The sequence below is a fragment of the Marmota marmota genome, unplaced genomic scaffold (assembly GCF_001458135.2).
Source record: "Marmota marmota marmota unplaced genomic scaffold, marMar, whole genome shotgun sequence".
Classification (NCBI taxonomy): domain Eukaryota; kingdom Metazoa; phylum Chordata; class Mammalia; order Rodentia; family Sciuridae; genus Marmota; species Marmota marmota.
In genome coordinates, this window is record NW_026000130.1 from 2,893,515 (window position 1) to 2,898,559 (window position 5,045).

Below are 5,045 nucleotides of genomic sequence, written 5' to 3' on the forward strand. Positions count from 1 at the left end.
CCAAACCTGTTTGCGACACAACTACAGCTCATTTTGTGTATGGGGGGGGGGATGGAAGTAGTTATAGGAATTGAACCCAGGGCCCTCCACCACTGAGCCTATCCCCAGCCCTATTCTGTGTTTTATTTAGAGACAGGGTCTCACTGAGTTGCTTAGGGCCTCACCATTGCTGAGGCTGGCTTTGAACTCCTGCCTCAGCCTCCAGAGCTGCTGGGATGACAGGCGTGCTTCACGGCACCAGCTCCTATAAGCTCACTTCTAACACACCTGGCCCACACCCATGCAGGGACCTCGAAGGCACAGGGGAGCCCTCAGATCCAGCATCCACCCTGGCAGTGTCGAGGGTCAGAAGGACCCCCAGGAAACAGAGCGAAATCAAGGAAGACTGTGCAGCCCGCCCACCCATCATCCCCACCCAGGCTCGTGACCTCCCCTCAGTCGCCACTCTAGTTTCCCCATCTGCAAACCAAAAACAGAGTGGGGTCTGGCATGGCGCTCTCCATGCACACAGAAGACGCACACGGCTCACCGCTTTCTCTATTGAGTGTATCCCCAAGTCACTTGTTCAAAATCTGTTCCCAAACACTGTTGAGGATCAACCCATCATTTCAAAGATGAATTTGGAAAAACAAAATCCAGCCACTTGCCCTCCTCCAAACTTACAATAACACTTCTGTTGCCTGGGGCTTCTTAAAGGAGGGTGGTAATGAATCCTAGTTGGTCCTAGAGACGTCTTTTCAGGACAGCAGGAATGGCCAACAGAGGGGACCATTAGAAGGTTCTGTGGGGCCCCTGTGTCTAACTCAGGAGGACTTAGAGGGAGCCGTAAAGTGAGCAATGCAAGAAGGGAACAGACTCCCACATCCTTCAGACCCCCGAAACCAGCCTGGGCCAGCCTGGCTGTCATCTGTCCCAGTTTTATAACACACACACTTCTTCATGCTGGGAAGATGGAACTGAGTCTCCTCGGGGATCCAGGTGGTCCTTTGACTTCCTTGGGTCCACCTGTGAGTGCCTCTGTGGTGAGTCAAACTTCCCTAGTGTCCTCTGTTCTCCTAAGGAGAGTTGGGGACTTTGAGTGACCTCCTTCATTTCCTTTGGGCTTGGGGCACTGGCACAACTACCTCTGGGATTTGCAAATTCAAAAGCTAGAACTGTTTCCCTCTCACATCCCCATCCGTGTGACTCTGACCCTCACCTTATGGCTAGAGCAGACCCAGGACATGGAAGAGCACACCCCAAGTCACAGACGCCATCCTCCCCACAACTGGCCAGGAGCTCGGCCTCGCGGGAGATGTTTATGGGTGACACTAACTTGAGCCCCCAGAGCCTTTAGCAGATAAAAGAGCATCCCAAAGAGACTCGACAGTGTTCCCCTTCTGCCTTCTTGAAGGTGACTTGAGCCACTTCTTATGGAGGGTTGGTTGTCGTGACAACAGAGGAAGGCATCACCAAAGACGCACTTCAGAATCAAGTTTTCACCTGTAAGTGGACCTATCACCTCCCCCAACCCCAGGAGGCACCATGGCTTCCTGGACCTGCAGGCGAGATGGCCTTCGAGTTCACCATACCCCCTGCAACCCGAGGGAGAATGCTGACCCTGCCAGTACGGCCAGGAAAGGGGTCTCCCTAGAGAGGTGTCCCCTCGGGAGTGGACACACTCTCCAGCAATCTCACCAGCTCCCAAACTTTCCTACCCCTCCCTCCCCCGAGAATCACCTTCAGATGCAGTGAACTTGACCCATGGATGCCATCGTGAGTGCTTTACCCCTGGTCCCTCCCAGAACCCCCTGAGAGAGTATTGGTATCACCTCCAACACACCAGGAGGTGAGACCAGAGTAGGAAAGTGGCTCCCCCGGAGTCAGCCAGCCAGCAGGGAAGCTGGGACAGGACCCAGAGCTCTGGGACTGCAAAAGCCGTGCTCAGAATCTCGGGCCGCTCTTTGCATTCATGCCCCGTCATCCTGCCCCGGGGAGGGGAGGCACTGCCCCATGGCCAGCTGCACAAGGAGCCCACCACCACGCTGGGCGCCTTCTGGCTGCACTCAGGGCCCTGCCTGCCCTGGGCGGGACCGAGGCTGAAGCAGCTCTTCCTCTGTCTAGAAGGAACACCCTTGGTTCATGTTGCATTTTAATCACACGTGACAGTGGCTCCTGCAACGCATCCACACACGCACCTAGCACAACGTGATCGATCCCCACACCATCCCTCCCCTTCCCTCCCCCTCCGTCTGCTGCCCTTCTCTCTTCTCCCCTCCACTTTCATGAGAGTCACCAGATCACAGGATCTTTAGCTTTCCTGTGTCTGGCTTAGCTCCTTCTGTGTGATGTTCCCAGTTCCACCCATTTCTGCAAAGCACATCACCTCACTCTGTGACTGAGTGGACCCCGCGGTGGAGGCGCACCTCATTTTCCTCATCCGTCCATCTCTTGATGGACGCTTGGGCCGGCTCCATGACTTGGCGGTTGTGAATGAACTGGTATAAATATGTCTCAAATAGGTTGCTGTAGTCAGCTTTTTTTGCTGCTGTGACTAAAAGTCCCGACCAGTACAATGTAGAGGAGGAAAGGTTTATTGAGGGCTCGTGGTTCAGAGGTCTCAGTCCAGAGACAGCAGGCTCCATTCCTCGGGCTTGAGGTGAGGCAGGACATCGTGGAGGGAGAGGGTGGCCCAGGAGAGCAGCTCACGTGGGGACCAGCAGGCAGAGAGACTCCACCCTCCAGATACCAAATACACACCCAAGAGTCACACCCCCAACGCCACCCCCCACCTGCCTCCATGACCATTCGGTTAATCCCATCAGAGATTAACCGAGGTCGCTGATTAGGTTAAGGCTCTGGCCCAATCATTTCTCCTCCAAACCATCTGGCACTGTCTTACATGTGACCTTCTGGGGGACACCTTCCATCCAAACCACAACACTTGCTGACTTTAATTCTCAGGGACGAGTACCAAGGAGGGGTGCAGGTGGGTCCCAGGGAGTTCCCATTCCTGATCTTTTGAGGAACCTCTCATGACCTCTGTGCACACACCCTGTGTCTCTTTGTCTTCTTCGAAGGACACTAGGGTCCCACCCTTATGACCTCATTATACCTCTTTTTTTTTTTTAGACATATTTAAGTCTTTTCACATTTTTTTTAATATTTATTTTTTTTTAGTTTTCGGCGGACACAACATCTTTGTATGTGGTGCTGAGGATCGAACCCAGGCCGCATGCATGCCAGGCAAGTGCGCTACCGCTTGAGCCACATCCCCAGCCCTCATTATACTCTTTAAAGGCTCCATGTCTAAGTACGTTACTGGTTAAAGCTTGAACGTGGGGACTTGGGAAGGAGACCACAATTGAGTCCATAACTATGAGCAAGTTCTGGGAACAACTAGGACCGAGTCCTCCTGCGGTCCTCTGGGAGTCTGTGTGAGACTTGCCCACCTAAGGTGAAGGGAGCCACGATTCTTACCTTCCAACTGTCACCTGTCAGGTTGAAGGACGTTCCTGGTGCACTGACCCCTTGCCACCTGCAGGCTGCTCCAGGCACAGACAGACCACGTGCCCTTGGCTGGAGAAAGCCATCAGCAAGGAGCTGCAGGGGCCTGCATTAGGGTGTGTCTGGGGAGGTGAGTGTCAGGGGACATCCTCCATGGGGACAGGGGATTGTCTGTGGCCCCATGACCCCTACACAGCCCAGCCTTCCCCAGTAGAGCCAACCCTAAGTCCAACCTGAGGCCTACCTGGTTTGAGAAGCTTCCACCCATTACCTGCCAACCTGGCATGGGAGAGGTGGGAGAGAGCCCCTGACCCCAGAGCCATAGGCTGGGGGGGAAAACAGAAGTCAACTCACAAGTGCCAGTCACTGATAATGTAGTCCTAATGAAGTCCAGAGGGCTTGTGGGAACTTGAGTTAGTAACACAGCCAGTCTTTGTGGTCAAGAAAGGTGCCGGCATGGTGATGCACACCTGTAATGCCAGCGGCTCAGGAGGCTGAGGCAGGAGGATCACAAGTTCAAAGCCAGCCTCAGTAACTTAGTGAGGCCCTAAGCAACTCAGTGAGACCCTGTCTCTAAACTAAAAACACAAAAAAGGGCTGGGGATGTGGCTCAGTGGTTGAGTGCCCCTGGCTTCAACCCCTAGTACCAAAAAAGATAGGAAGGAAGGATTGATCTATCAAGTGCTGACACTACACCAGCTGCTGATTGATTACTGCATCAATCACTATTTTATTTCAGGACTGTCTGGGTCTCAAGTAGCAGAAACAAGTCCAGGACTATGCATGGTTTCAGGAAAAGCTATATCTAAGCTCCATTTTCTTTAGCCATAACAAAATACCTGAGGTTGGGTAACATATAAAGACAAGAGGTTGATCTAGACAAACAGTTTGGGGAGCTAATGTTCTCTCTAATATGTGGGTGCTAATCCATAACAAGGGAAGGTAGGAAGGAGAAGTATGGAATTTCTTGGATTAGACAAAGGGGAACGAAAGGAAGGGAGGGGGGATGGGAATGGGAAAGACAGTTTATGTCTCATTGGGTTCCTGGTCACTTTTCATCGGGGGGCCTCTCCTCCATGGACAGGATCTGAATGTGTTTTCTCCACTTTCCAGAAGCCAGGATCTCTTCTCCTTATAAAAGAGACCATCCAGGCGGGGCGCGGTGGCGCCTGCTATCCCAGTGACTCAGGAGGCTGAGGCCAAAGGACCACAAATTTGAGGCCAGCCTTGACAATTTAGCAAGACCCTAAGCAACTTGTCGACTCCATCTCAAAATAAAAAAGTGGCTCAGTGGTTAAGCAGTGCCCCTGGGTTCAATCCCTGGTACTCTCCTCCCAAAAAGAGAAGGAGACCCACCATCAGGATGGCAAAGTTCCGGGACCCCCAGCTGGCCAACCTCTTCACTTTCTAGTGCCCAGAGCGAGGCTGTGGGGCCAGGAGGCTTTGCCCGGGGTCAGGGGGCCTCCGCCTGCCCTGCCCCTCCCGCCCCGCCCCTCACCCGCTCCCCGCCCCTCACCAGCTCCCCGCCTCCCCTGGGTCCTCCGGCCTGTGCGAGCCCA